This window comes from Palaemon carinicauda, unplaced genomic scaffold, assembly GCF_036898095.1.
Source record: "Palaemon carinicauda isolate YSFRI2023 unplaced genomic scaffold, ASM3689809v2 scaffold75, whole genome shotgun sequence".
NCBI classification, from domain to species: Eukaryota; Metazoa; Arthropoda; class Malacostraca; order Decapoda; family Palaemonidae; genus Palaemon; species Palaemon carinicauda.
Genome location: NW_027172038.1, coordinates 44,649 through 60,170, shown reverse-complemented (window position 1 = coordinate 60,170; position 15,522 = coordinate 44,649). Strand labels below are relative to the sequence as shown.

The 15,522-nt window shown below is 49.8% G+C and overlaps 1 protein-coding gene across 2 annotated transcripts in view; it reads right to left on the bottom strand.

The window, feature by feature from the left end:
- LOC137637446 (zinc finger protein OZF-like) overlaps positions 1–8,831 on the bottom strand; it is a 96,031-nt gene extending 87,200 nt beyond the window's left edge. For both annotated transcript variants that reach the window (XM_068369640.1, XM_068369641.1), the window contains exon 1: positions 8,699–8,831. The gene's annotated coding sequence lies outside the window, so the exon portion shown is untranslated. The remainder of the gene's footprint in view (positions 1–8,698) is intronic.
- Positions 8,832–15,522: the final 6,691 nt, after the last annotated feature.

Below are 15,522 nucleotides of genomic sequence, written 5' to 3'. Positions count from 1 at the left end.
CCTTTATTAGAATTAAAACCATTAAGTTAAGAAAGAATGAACAAAACGCTAGACACGGTTACTCTTACTGCAACGTGACACCGTGAAAATTCTCTCTCTATCGTAACGATAGAGCGCAAGTTGAACGTTCTGAACGTCAACAACTGCAGAGACAAAACAAAACGTTAGTTCAACTTTGAAAACAGTACGAGACTATCAAAGAAATTCTTTCAAAAACATTAAAATAGCATAATATGTTAACAGGTAAAACCGAAATGACGGGCTCAATGTTAATTAACTTCGGTACCAAGAAAAGACCGCCTACTATTAGGAAAGGTCGGATATAAACAAATATAAAAATTAAATTTAATAATTTTATAATAAAAGGAAGTTAATCGAAGAGGCCTATAAAAGGCGGAGAGATATAAAATAAATCTATAACTTTTGTTAAGCAAAATTAAGAAAGAGAGTCTATACTCTCTTAGACACCAACACTTCCGTCTAAGGGAAGGGTCGGCCATTTAAAGGTGAAAGAGAGTTCATACTCTCTTCGTCACCATAATTAATCAAATTAATTCCAAAAGCTAGCTAAGCTAATAATAGAACTTCCTGAATAGCGAAAGCTGAAATCTTAGAGCAATACTTCACCAAAATCCGTGAACAAGACTCCAAAATTATAAGCGTATCCATGAACGTCTTGCCGGAAGCACGACAGAGGAAAAATTGAAGTGGTGTCAACAAGAAGTACTGCAGTACCTGGCCACAGGTGGCGCTTGTGAGTACACCCCCCTCTTGTATAGCGATCGCTGGCGTATCCCTTCCGTAGAATTCTGTCGGGCAACGGAGTTGACAGCTACATGATTATCGGGTAAGTTTAATATTGAAAAACTCTATTTGAAAGAAATGCCTGAATAAATAGTGGCAGCTATCCTCTCAATCCCAATCCATGAATTGTTTTAAGTATACCATATCTCCAAGTGGTATCATATGCTTTTGCAAGGTCAAAAAAGACTGTCACATGGTGCTGTTTGGAAGCAAATGCTTCACAAATAGAGGACTCAAGTCTTATCAACACATCAGTCGTTGAGTGCATTTTTCTGAATCCACATTGAATTGGTGATAAAATATCCTTCTTTTCAAGGTACCACATCAGTCTTGCATTGACCATCTTCTCCATAATTTTACATAAACAAGATGTCAATGCAAAAAGTCGGTAGTTTGCTGCTAAAAACTTGTCCTTACAAGGTTTTAAAAAGGCTAAAATAATGGCTAGTTCCCAAACACTTGGGTAACTATGATCATGCCATATTCTATCAATAATGCTTAAAATAAATAACATTGTATTAAAATGTACATGTTTAACCATTGCATATGGAATTCCATCAGGTCCAGGGGCTGTATCGTTACATGTAGCGAGTGCGGAATCAAGTTCTCTTTCAGTAAAAGGAGAATTATACACTTCTTCCTTTCCTGTTGCAAAATATGACAAATTCGTAGATAATTTGTATTTTTCCTAACTATACAAACCTTAGCTATTTAAAGTGGGTAATTACTTTCGCGTAGCTGAAAGGACGAGCCATAAAATTTTAACGAGGGATTATTACCCCACCGCTAGTTAGCAGGGGGTAGGGAGGGTAGTTAGCTACCCTCCCCCCTCAAACACCTGTGTTGTAGCTCCAGTTTTGCTTAGAGATAGGACTTCATGGGGGAGAGGGCTGGCGGGCAAGTTTGATTAAATAGCTAAGGTTTATATAGTTAGGAAAATACAAATTATCTACGAATTTGTCATTTGTTCCGTAACTAGAATACAAACCACACTATTTAAAGTGGGTGACTTAACCCTTAGGAAGGGTGGAACAAGTCCCAGCCATACTGGCTTTTGGCTTTGCCAGGGGACTCATTATCTGAGTGTGTCAGCACTCAACAATAAAGAGTCCCTGCACCTCGCTCGCACCTTGCTATGCAAGGGCTGCGGCCTACGTAAGTTGTGTGTGAAGGAATATGTGTGACTCGTCCTAGGAAGTTGACCTGAAGTTCTTTAGATGGAAACTTAAGGATAGGACTCTCCCAATACCACCTCGTCAGGGTATGGGGACGCGACAGTATTAACTTAATACTAGGAACACAAGGGAACATGGTTTACCTGCAGAGGTTTGAGGTCAGCTGTGCAGAGAACCCAGGATGCTGCTTTCCCCAAGAGGGGAGGATGAAGAAAAGAATAAGGTCCAGGCATACCTTTTCATTCATGCAGACTAAAACCGGGTAACAATGCCCTCAACCCTCTGCTACTTGTCCATTAAGGAGCCTGTTGTGCAGCCACCACAGGGCCGATAGAGAACGTATCGAGCCTCCTGTGGGTCACGTCTTGCAGGTAGTGGGCTGTGAAGGTCGTTTGACGCTTCCACACCCCTGCTTGCAGAACCTGCGTCACTGAGAAGTTTTTCTTGAAGGCCAGGGAGGTAGCTACTCCCGACACCATGAGCTCTAGGGCGACGTGACGGAGGAGGGTCAGGATTCAGGGACAAATGGATGGCCTTTCGAATCCATGCTGAGATGGTGCTCTTGGTAACCCTCCTCTTCGTTCTCCCAGTGCTGACAAACAAAGCCCGCACTTGGGGACGAACTGCACCTGTTCTCTTCAGGTATAGCCTCAGACTCCTTACTGGGCACAATAGGAAATGGTCTGGGTCATTTGTTACGGAACGAAGACTTGAAATCCGGAAGGAGTCGAAGCGAGGGTCCAGCACTCCCGGATTCTGAGTTTTACCAATAAACTCAGGGACGAAGCTGAACGTTACCTCCCCTCATCATCTTGAATGGGAGATGTCATACGAGAGACCATGAAGTTCGCTAACTCGCTCGGCTGACGCCAAAGCTAGTAGGAACACCGTCTTCCAAGTAAGGTGGCGATCTGAAGCCTGGCGTAATGGTTCGTAGGGAGGTCTCTTAAGAGACCTGAGGAGTCGAACCACGTTCCATGGAGGAGGTTTCACTTCCGACTGAGTGCAGGTAAGTTCATAACTACGTATGAGTAGGGAAAGTTCTAGCGAAGAAGAAATGTCCACTCCTTTAAGCCTGAAGGCTAGACTTAAGGCTGAGCGATAGCCCTTCACTGCCAAGACTGAAACGTGCATTTCTTCTCGCAAATACACGAAGAACTCCGCTATTGCTGGAATAGTGGCATCGAGTGGAGAGATACCCCTTCCACGACACCAACCACAGAAAACTCTCCACTTCGCCTGGTAGACTCCTGCGGATGACTTTCGCAGATGTCCAGACATCCTTTCCGCAACTTGTTACGAAAATCCTCTCTCTGCGAGGAGATGCTGGATAGTCTCCAGGGGTGAAGCCGAAGCGAAGCTACGGCTTTGTGAAAGATGTTGGTGTGTGGTTGTTTGAGTAGCTCATGTCGTGGAGGGAGTTCTCTCCGAGGCACCGTAAGGAGATGCAGAAGGTTCGGGAACCATTCTGCATGATGCCACAGCGGAGCTATGAGAGTCATCAAGAGGTTGACCGATAGTCTGGTCTTGTTGAGTACCCTCCTCATCAGACAGAACGGGGGAAAGGCGTATACGTCAATGTTGTCCCACCGTTGTTGGAAAGCATCTTGCCAGAGAGCCTTGGGGTCTGGGACTGGAGAACAGTACAGCGGCAGTTTGAAATTCAACGCTGTCGCGAACAGATCCACAGTCGGGGAACCCCACAAAATCAGGACTTTGTTGGCTACTTGACGATCCAAAGACCACTCGATACTCACCATCTGAGACGCTCTGCTCAGACTGTCAGCGAGCACATTCCTTTTGCCCGGAATGAAGCGAGCCAAAAGTGGAATCGAGTGGACTTCAGTCCATCTCAGTATCTCTACTGCAAGATGGGATAGCTGTTGTGAAAAGGTACCTCCCTGCTTGTTGATGTAAGCCACTGCTGTGGTGTTGTCGCTCATCACCACCACAGAGTGACCTGCCAGGTGCTGTTGGAAGTGTTGAAGGGCCAGAAAAACAGCCTTCATTTCTAGCAGATTTATAAGGAGGCCCTTTTCTGATTCTGACCACAGGCCTGAGGTCCTGTGGTGTAGAACGTGGGCCCCCCACCCTTTCTTTGAGGCGTCTGAAAACAGCACCAATTCCGGGGGAAGGACGAGAAGATCCATTCCCTTTCGTAGGTTCTCGTCTGCCACCCATCACTGAAGGTCCGTCTGTTCTGCGAGACCCATAGGGATCAAGACGTCCGGGGAATCGTGTCTTTGACTCCACCGGGACTTGAGTCGCCATTGCAGAGATCTCATTCTGAGGCGACCGTTGGGAACTAGACAGACCAAGGATGAGAAATGGCTGAGGAGACGTAACCACGATTGGGCTGAGAGTTCGTCTCGTCTGAGGAAAGGACTTGCGACCTTCCTCAGCCTTGCTATCCTGTCATCTGATGGGAAGGCTTTGTGGAGATTGGTGTCCAATATCATGCCTAGATATACCAGTCTTTGGGAAGGAAGCAGAGAAGACTTCTCGAGATTTACCATGATCCCTAGATTTTGGCAAATTCCCCGAGGTTTGTCTCGGTGTCGAAGAAGGGTTGACTCCGAGTCTGCTAAGATCAGCCAGTCGTCCAGATAACGGAGGATACGGATGCCGATCTTGTGTGTCCACAAAGATATCAGGGTGAACACTCTGGTGAAAACCTGAGGTGCTGTGGAGAGACCGAAGCACAGCATCTTGAACTGGTAGATCTTGTTGTCTAGGCTGAATCTTAAGTACTTCTTGAAGACGGATGAATTGGGATCTGGAAGTACGTGTCCTTCAGATCCAGTGTGCACATGAAGTCTCGCGGTCTCACTGCGAGTCTGACTGTGTCTGCCGTCTCCATGCTGAACGGGGTCTGCTTGACAAACCTGTTCAGAACTGAGAGGTCGATGACTGGTCTCCAGCCTCCAGACGCCTTCTTTACAAGAAAGAGTCGACTGTAGAAGCCTGGAGACCCGTCGACGACCTCTTGGAGAGCGTCCTTCTTCAACATGGTCTTGACTTCTGCCCAAAGGGCTTGCCCTCTTGCCGATCCCATAGCAAGAGAGCTCAACGACACTGGATTCGCTGTCAGTGGAGGAAGAGATATTATGAACGGGACGCGATATCCTTGGCTGATCACGGAGATCGTCCAGGAATCGGCCCCGAGTTGCTACCACCTGTTCGCACAACTTTGGAGGCATCTCCCCACTGGTGGACATGTGGAGGGACTGCCAATCCTAGCGTTTGCGGCCTCGGCCACTTCCCCTAGGATTCTTGCCTCCCCTGGAGGACTTCTTGCCTCTCCTGTCCTTGACGGGAAAGGACTGTTTGGACACCGCTGCCTTTGCTGCTATTGCCGGTTTTGTTGTCTTTGCAGGGCGAGGTTGTTGGGGTGCTGGAGGCTTATAGGGCTTTGATAAGCCCTCTGGAGGAGGGAGTCCTGGTTGGACTTCCTCCACCTCTCAGTCGCCTGCTCTACATCTTTCGGCTCAAACAGACTACTCCCCAAAAGGGAGGAATGTCTGAGCTTACTGACCTTGGTGTTGGGGACCTTCGAGTTGAATCTTTCAGACACCGTATCACGGCATTTTAGGATAGTGTTAGCCAACAAGTTCGAGACTTGGTGGGCCAAAAACTCGATGATACGAGTGCCTGAAAGAAGGAAGGTTTCCAAGGCCTTCCTGGTACTCTCCTTAGACAAGTCTTCGGATCGTATCAGGATGCCAAGAGATCACAGCCAGATATCCAGCCACGAAGTGGCCTGCATGGCACACTTCGCTACCTTCTCCTGTCAGAGAATCTCTGAAGCCGAGAACGACACTGGCCGGTTGGAGAGTCTCTCAAGAGGGACTCTCCTGGAGAGCTCTTCCACCGAGTGGTGGAGGGGAAGAGCTAAACAGGACTCCTCCATGATTTCAAAGTACCTCCTTTGATGGACACGAGGAGGTGGGAGGAGTTTGTTTCCGGCACTGGAACGGCTGGAGGAGGCTAGCTCGGAGAGCTGGCTCTCGACCTTATCTCTGGCAATATTGACCCCCTGGGACCAGGGCAAAGCCACGCTGGTTTTAGGGGGCTTTTGAGTACCAAAGACTCGGTCCAGAACCGTGTCCTTGCCCTCTCGAGGAGGAATCTCTGGATCCAAAAATCCGTTACGGTTCCTCATCAGAGCCAAAACTTGCCAAAAGGCATGCTCCGACTCCGGCGGCTCTCCTCCTGATGGACTAGCAGCAAGGTCTCCAGTCTCCAAAGGCTCTTCTTGGGGGGACTCTTGGACGTTCTCCGCGGGCTTAGCTGGTTCTGGTCTGATCCTCGATGAAGATTTCGGGACCGTTTTGGAGTCCTTCGACTCCCTCCTGGGAGGGATGCAGGATTCCAACAAAGATGGTAGGGGGCTCTTCTCCGCCTCCACCCGAGGAGACTTCTCGGCGCGAGGTGGGGTTTGTCCCATTGGTGCGATGGGAGAACGCCTCACCTCACAAGAATCCCGAGGACGGAAAACCCTCGTCCACGGGGGATGGAGAGAAAGTCTGGGGAGGGGAGGGAACCTTCCTCGACAGCTTCCGAGGAACCAGTTTTGCCCTTGGAGAAGTAACCACGTCGTCCACTCCTCTCTTCCTCTTCAGGGGGGTCGAGATAGCCGCTGATTTGAGGCCTAGTTCAGAGAAAGCGGGCTTGAAAGCCTGCGCAACCGCTCTGATCAAGGGCCCAAACCAGGGCAGCCGACTGACAGCAGCTCTGTCAGAGACACCCTCTGGAGGGAAGGGGATCGTAAGATCCCTAGGAGTGGAAACTACAACTAGGTCTGCCTGAAAAGAAGAAGCTGTAGAAGATATCCTGGACCTGTCCTTCGAGGGAGGATGCGGTAATGTCCTCTCCTTCCGAGGAACAGGAATCGACCATGTAGGTGGTCTCTTCGGAATCTCAAATTCCTGCAGCTTGTTCTTTCCCGCTCTCCCCAGTGAGCGCGATGTTCTGTGTTTGCGGAGAGGAGAACAAGGAGATGGTGAACGATGAGGAACGCACGTCTGGTGATGTTTGCTTTCCTCTTTTGGAGAGCGACGAGTTGCTGGGGAACAACAGGAAAGAGACAGGTGTGCAGCCAAAGACCGATGACGAGCTGAAGAGGAACAGGCTTTTGACTCGCCAATCAACGTGTCGACAATCGGCGATTCGGCGATTGGCAAGTTGGAGATTGGCGAGCAGGAGATCGGCGCGCTGCCGATCGGTGGAAGGGCGAGCAACCACAGAAGAGGATCATAAACGGATCCTTGACGGCAAACGATGAGCAGCTGTACAGTCAGAAGGTGAGTCACGAACCGAAGTTCGTTGACGAGTAGGACACAAGGTGAGATGGTCTATTTAGCGCCGCAAGGCTGGCAAACAACGAGACCGCAGCGATTCCAAAAATACCGGTGAAGGTCGGGAACTAGGTTTAAGAAGAGGAGGAAGATCATCCAAAGAGGATTCCTGCACAGAGGACGCTGAAGAGCTGAACAAATCTTTTCACCGGAGATGAAGGAGCTAGTCTGAGGCAAAGGGGTGGGTGAGCTCGGCGAAGGGGACTACCCCGAGAACGAGCCTCTGCAGGAGCAGGTTGATCAGCATGCCGATTGTCAGCAGGCTTCCGAAGAGGAGTCTTCATGGGTGGTCTCTTGCAAACGAGAGAAGTGATCACCTGCAGGAGAGACATGCCTTGGAATTTGCTCCAACCCCGAAGAAAGGTTGGTGAGAGGGGGAGCGCAGTCCTCGGCATCAGCGGAAGGAGCAAAGGAAGAGACAGGAACAGAGTTGGCCAGCAAAGCAGCAGACGACTCCTCAGACACCCCAAGCTCCACAAGGGCGAAAGGATCCACCTCCGAAGCAGACGAGCGCTGCACCAACATCTCCTTGGAAGGTGGATCAAGCAGTCCCAGGAACAGCCAAATCTGCAAAAAAGGAGAGAGAGAGACAAGGACTCACCAAGGGGGCGAGGCAGAGCCGCTTCGCTAGCGTCCTCGTCTCTCGAGGACCGAGGTTGTCCAGGAGCTAAAGGGCCTGCGCTACTCCTCGATGGTTCCTGGAGGAAACCAGTCAATAAGAAGCTTTGGAGGAAGGCTGGGAGCTGGAAGAAGAAGCTTTGGGTTTCTTCTGTTTGAGGAGACCTTCAAAGGAAAAGAATCCCTTCTAGACTTCTTCTTCTGCCATATACCAAACCTTTCCCACTGGGAGGCAGACCACTACCAAAACTCACTACACTTGTTATCAATATTACTCTGTTGCCTCCAACAAGCCGGACACAAAAGGTGGGGAACAGTATCCTCAGGGGACAAAAAATGTTCCGCAGGAGCTGCCATCGGGCCAAGGGCAGGTACGCATGGCTGGCAGGGGAGACACACACAAACTGAAAAGAAAAAACAAAAAAGTGATTAGTAATGGCTGTCCAAATTGGTGAGAAGGAAGAGCAGCAACACCCATTCTCCGTCCGGGCCAAAAGCAAAGCAAAGTACAGTCACAGGTGTGTAGTTGAGAGAGGAAGCTACTAACCCCCATCTCCCCGCTAACTAGCAGTATGGTTGGTTAACCCTCGCTAATTTCTAATGGCTCGTCATTTCAGCTTCGTTGAAAGTAATACCCCTATATATCCCCTATAAATAGCGTTGGTTTGTATTCCAGTTACGGAACCATTGTCATTTGTTCCAGTGCAGCATACAAACCTTCTGCTCTTTACGTAGGAGACTCACCTTAAGGTGGGTTGAGAACCTCAAACCAACTGGCTGGTTTCTGTCCCAGGATGACCTCATGTGCTTCATAGGAGCTCCTCAAGAGGCAGCCTGACACCTCGTTTTCCTTGTAGGATGACAGCCTGGGCAATCAATGCTGGAAGGAGTAAAAGACTTCAATGGGAGGTGAATAGATAAGTATACAGTAGGGGTGAGCCCATTCATAATCTATACATTGCCCAACTCCACCTTGTTTGGAGAAAGGGGACATAATAAATATGACATATTTCTAAGTAATTTGTATTTTTCCTAACGATACAAACCTTGAGCTCTTTATTAGGGATATAATTTTGGGGAAGCTGGAGGACGAGCCATAAGACATTTAGCTAGGTGTAACTACCTCACCACTGGCTAGCGGGGGTGGAGGGGTAGCCTGCTACCCCGCTCACACACACCTGTCTTGTCTCGTCACTTTTGATTGCAAGCAGGACTTACAAGGGTACAAGTAATGGTGGGCCAAAGAGCTTAAGGTTTGTATCGTTAGGAAAAATGCAGATTACTTTCAAATTTGTCATTTGTTACGACACTAAATACAAACCCTTTTGCTCTTTATTAGGGAAGAATCATCCTTTAGGAGGGTGGAAGTCCAAACCAACTGGCTGGTGTTTGACCCAGGGTTTTCCCAAAACATGCTCCACATGTAACAGGAAGAAACCCTGATACTTCACTAAAATCTGTGCAAAACCTGGTTAGCTTCCTGAGCAATCTGTGTGATTGTGTGAAACTAGCAGTGTGACTAGTCTAGGTAAGATTTCTCAGAAACATAGGACTCTCTGAATCAACCATAGACGTTACCCAATCCCACCTCGCCAGGGGGTATGGGGATGCAACAAGCATTATTTCTATGTTTGGTTACACAAGGAAATGGCTTTACCTGCAGACAGATGAGGCAAACTTGCAGAGGACCGTAGGTGCAGTTCCCCAAGAGAGGGAAAAATGAAAGAGAGAAGGAGCCAGTCATTCTTAACATTCATCCCAGACTAATCCCGGGTAACCTTTGCCCTTAACCATCTGCTACTTGTTCCTCAAGAAGCCTGAGGTGTTTAAACCACTTGTTGTGCAGCCACCACAGGGCCAATGGAGAACGTCTCCAGTTCATGTAGGTCACGTTTTTCAGGTAGTGGGCGGTGAAGGTATTCTGACACTTCCACATGCCCGTTTGTAAGACCTGCATCCACAGAGTAGTTCTTCTTGAACACTAGGGACGTGCTGATACCCCTAACGTCATGAGCTCTGGTTTGTCTCGTCTGTGGAGGAGGATCGGGATTCAGGGCCAGGTCAGTGACCCTGCGAATCCAAGCAGAGATGGTGTTTTTGGTGATCTTGCTCTTGGCCTTCTCTGTGCTGACACTCGGGGGTGAGCTGCTGCTGTTCTCCTGAGAGAGAGTACCTCAAACTCCTCACTGGATAAAGTAACAGTTAATCTCGATCATCAGTTATGTTATGAAGACTCCCAATCCAGAAGGGCCTAAATCTAGGCTCTGCTACTCCCAGATTTTAAGTCTAGCCAATAAACTCAGGGACGAAGCCGAACATTACCTCCCCCCATCCCCTTGAGTGGGAGACGTCGTATGAAAGACTGTGAAATTCGCTAACTCTCTTGGCCGAGGCTAATACAAATAGGAAAACTGTCTTTAGAGTCAGGTGGGGATCTGATGCCTAGCGTAATGGTTCGTAGGGGGCACCCTTCAGGGCCCGAAGGACAAGAATCACGTTCCATGGAGGTGGTAAAACTTGCAACTGAGGGCAGATAAGCTCGAAACTCTGTATGAGGAGAGAAAATTCCCACAAAGAGGAAATATTAACTACTTTCAGCCTTACTGAGAAGTAGCCTTTCACCGCCGAGACCGAGAGGAGTTTTTCTTCCCAAAGGTGAACAAAGAACTCCACTATTGTTGGAATAGTGGCATGAAGGGGAGAGATACCCCTTCCCATGATACCAACCACAGAAGAAAGTTCACTTGGCCTGGTAGACTGAAGCGGAAGACCTTCGAAGGTATCCAGACATCCTTTTCACAACCTGTTGCAAAAAGTCTTTCTGAGGGAGGAGATGCTGGATAATCTCCAGGCGTGAAGTCACGGGGATACTACAGCTTTGTGAATGATGTTTACATGTGGTTGTCTGGGTAAATTGTGAAGTTGAGGGAGTTCTCTCGGAACCTTCGTCAGGATATGAAGAAGGTCCAGGAACCATTTGGCGTGATGATATAGCGGAGCTATAAGGGTCATTGACAGGTTCTTAGATGATCTGGTCTTGTTGAGAACCCTTCTCATCAGACAGAACAGGGGAAAGGTGTAAACGTCGATGTTGTCTCACCGTTGCTGGAATGCACTTTTCCAGAAAGCCTGAGGAACCAGAACTAGGGAGCAGGAGGGAAGGAGCCTATTGTTCAGGGATATCGCGAACAGATCCACAGTTGGAGAACCTCAAAAAGTTAGGACTGTTGGCTACTAGATCATTCAAAGACCACTCGAAGCCCATCATCCGAGTCACTCTGCTTAGATTGTCTGCAAGCACATTCCTCTAGCCTGGAATGAAGCAGGCTGATAGGAACAATGAGTTGTCTTCTGCCCATCTTAGCATCTCCACTGCTAGATGGCAAAGGTGCTGCCTAAAGGTACTGCCTTGCTTGTTCACCTAAGCCACGACCGTCATGTTGTCAGTCATCAACACCACAGAATGACCCGCCAGTAAATGATGGAACTTCTGTATGCCTAGAAAGGTTGCCCTCATATCTACAAGATTTATATGCTGGTACCTTTTGGACTCTAACTAGAGCCTGGAGGCCATGTGGTGTAGTATGTGGGACACCACCTCCTTTTGACGCATCTGAAAAAGCATCAACTCTGGGGGAGGAACGAGAAGGTCGACCCCTTGGCGGAGATTCTCGTCTGCTACCCTTCAGCTGCTCGGGTACCACGGGGACCAGCGTATCCAGGGAGTCCTCATCTTAAACCCACCTGGATTTTAGCTGCCACTGAAGAGATCAAATCCAGAGGCAGCTGTTCACAACTAGATAGACTAGGGATGACAGGGGACATAGGAGACGTAACCACCATCAAAGCGTCTCGTTGAGGAATGGGCTTACCACTTTCCTCAGCCTCTGGATTTTGTAGTCTGATGGGAAGACTTTCTGCAGGCTGGTGCCGATGATCATTTCTAGGTAAACCAATCTTTGAAAGGAAAGCAGGGATGACTTCTCAAGAATTACCACGATCTCCAGATCTTGGCAAAAGACAAGGAGTTTGTCTCGGTGTTGAAAGAGGGTTGCCATTAAGTCTGCTAGCATCAGCCAGTCGTCCAGGTATCTTAGGAGGCAGATGCCGATCCTGTGGGCCAGGTTGACACTAAGGCAAAAACTCTCATGAAGACCTGAGGTGCTGTTGAAGGACCAAAGCACAGCACCTTGAACTGGTATTGCCAGTTGTCATGTAAGATCCCTAGATATTTCCATGAAGGTAGATGGACTGGGATTTGAAAGCAGGCATCCTTGAGATCCAGTGTGGACGAGAAGTCTTGAGGTCTTACCACTTGTCTGACTGTCTTTAAGCTGAACGGAGTTTGTAAAACAAACTTGTTCAGAGCCGAGAGGTCAATGACAGGCCACCAGCCTCCAGACGCCTTTTTCACAAGAAAGAGTCGACTGAAGAATCCTATGGACACGTCGACGACCTCCTGCAGAGCGCCCTTCTCCAACATAGTCTGGATTTTGGCCTGGAGGGCCAGCTCCTTTACAGATCCCTTCATATTGGAGCTCAATGGAACTGGATTCTGAGTCAATAGAGGGAGAGATTGAGTGAAAGGGATGCAATACCCAGAATGAATCACAGAGATTGTCCAAAGATCCGCCCCATGCAGCAGCTGTAGTGGTTTGCACACTACGGACAGACATAACACGCACACTGCCTAGTGTCCAAATGCCCACCACAATACACCTTTTCACTAAACAAAAACTATAAGGTGGAATACCCAGAGATTTGGGCAAAAGGTAAGTCAAAAATGAACTGGGCACTGGGCACCACCCCTTGATTTTATACTAGGCAAGGGGACCCAGCTACAACCTTAGAATTTCTCATCTTTTCTAGAGTTTACCGTCCCTCTGCTTGGTAATGTATTTTCAATAAAGAAGAACCAAGTTGTTTTTTTTTTTTATTTTGGTAGGTGTTTCTTAATTTCAAGTAATAATGACATGACAAAATCAGAGATAATTCTTATTTTTTCCTAAAGATACAAACCTTTAGCTATTAATAAGGAAGATAAGAAGGAAGTAATGTTCTAGCTGGGTCCCTTTGCCCAATATAAAATCAAGGGGTGGTGCCCAGTGACCAGTTCTTCCTTGATTGTTTACCTTTTACCCAGATTTATGATTATTCTACTGTTTTATCTTTTTGTGTAGTGAACGTTGGAGTGTGGTCGACATTCGAATACTAGGCGGTCTGCGTTCTATATCTGGCCACAGTCTGCAAACCCCTGCAACACTGATGTGCTGGAGAGCGTGGACACGCTGGGGAGCACTGACGTGATAGAGAGCGCTGGCACACAGGAGAGTGCTGCTGCGCTGGAGAGAGCTGGCGCGCTGAAGAACACTGGAGAGCTGGAGACTGCTGGCGCGTAGGAGAGTGCTGGCGAGCTGGAGAGCACTGACATTCTGGTGAGTGCTGTCGTATTGGCGAGCGCTGGCATGCTGGCGAGCTGGCAAACGCTGATGCGCTGGAGAAGGTGGACCCGCGGAGAAGCACTCACACACTGGAGAGTCCTGGCGTGCAGGACAGTTCTGGCCAGCTGGAAAGCGTTGGCGTGTAGGACAGTGCTGGCAAGCTGGAGTGTGCTGACAAGCAGGAGAGCGCAGGTAAGCTGGAGAGCGCCAGCGAGCTAATAGACACTGACATGCTCGTGAGTGCTCTCGTGCTGGTGAGCGTTGGCGTGCTGGCGAGAGCTAACGCTTTGATGAGTGCTGTCGTATTGGCGAACGCTGGCATGCTGGCGAGCTGGCAAACGCTGATGCGCTAGAGATTGGATGTGCTGAGGAGCGCTGACACACTGGAGAGCACTGGCGCGCAGGACAGTGCTGGCAAGCTGGAGAGAGCTTTCGCGCTGGACACTGCTGGTGAGCTGGAGAGTGCTGGGAAGCAGGAGAGCACAGGCAAGCTGGAGATCGTTGGCACACAGGAGACAACTAGCAAGCAACAGAGCGCTGACGTGCTGGTGAGAGCTGATGCGCTGGCACACTGGAGAGCACTGGTGCGCTAGAGTGTCCTAGCGCACTGGAGAGCACTCGCGAGCAAAAGAGTGCTAGATCGAAGCTAGCAAGTGTGCAGGAGAGTGCTGCCAAGCTGGAGAAAGCAGGAGCTCAGGAGAGTATTGGCGAGTTAGAGAGCACCGACGCACAGGAGAGCGCTGCAGAGCCGGAGAGAGCCATAGAGCGCTGGCGCATAAGAGAGCGCAAGCAAGCTGGAGAGCGCCGACATACATGTACTGGTAAGTGCTGTGGTACTGGTGAGCACTAGAGAGCTGGCTAACACTGATATGCTGGAGGGCGTGAATGCGCTGGGGATCGCTAACGCGTTGGAGACCAGTGCCGATCCAGAGGGTGCTGGAGCGCAGGAGAGTGCTGCTGAGACGGAGAGAGCTGGCGCGAAGGAGAGTGCTGGCAAGCAGGAGAATGCTGGCAGGCAGGAGAGCGCTGGTGAGGTGGAAAGCGCTGACGCACAGGAGAGTACTGGCCAGCTGGATAGCTCTGCCATGCAGGAGAGCGCTGGCGTGCTAGAGTGTTAGCAAGCTGGAGAGCACAGGTGGGCTGGAGAGCGCTGATGAGCTGGCAAACACTGATGCAATGGACAACATGGATGCGCTAGGGAGCGCGGACGCTCTAGAGTGCTGACGCGCTGGAGAGAACTGGTGCCCTTGAGAGCGCTGGTGCACAAGAGAACACTACCGAGAAGGAGAGCACTGGCGCGGAGGAGAGCCCTACAGAGACGGAGAGCACTGAAGCACAGGAGAGTCATGCCGAGAATAAGAGCGCTAAAGCGCAGGAGAGTGCTGGCTCGCAGGAGACCCCTGGCCAACTGGAGAGAGCAGACTTCCTGGTCAGCTGGCAAACGCTGATGCGCTGGAGAGCACTGACCCGCTGGAGACCAATGGCACGTTAGACAGCACGAGGGAGCTGGAGGGAGCTGGCGCGCAGGAGAGCGCTGGCGAGCTGGAGAGTGCTGGCATGCAAAAGAATGCTGACACGCTGGAGAGAGCTGGTGCGCTAGAGAGCGCTGGCGAGCACCGACGTTCTGATGAGTGCTGGCTAGCTGACAAACGTTGATGCGCTGGAGAGCGTGGCCTATGCTGAAGAGCACTAGCAAACTGTAGAGCGCTATTGAGCTACAGAACGCTGACGTGTTGGCGAGCTAGCAAATGCTGAGGCGATGGAGAGCGATTATACACTGGAGAGTGCTGACACGCTGAAGGGGGCTGGCACGCAGGAGAGTACGAGCACGCTGGTGAGCTGGAGAGTGCTGGGAAGCAGGAGAGCACAGGCAAGCTGGAGATCGTTGGCGCACAGGAGACAACTAGCAAGCAACAGAGCGCTGACGTGCTGGTGAGAGCTGATGCGCTGGCACACTGGAGAGCACTGGTGCGCAAGAGTGTCCTAGCGCACTGGAGAGCACTCGCGAGCAAAAGAGTGCTAGATCGAAGCTAGCAAGTGAGCAGGAGAGTGCTGCCAAGCTGGAGAAAGCAGGAGCTCAGGAGAGTATTGGCGAGTTAGAGAGCACCGACGCACAGGAGAGCGCTG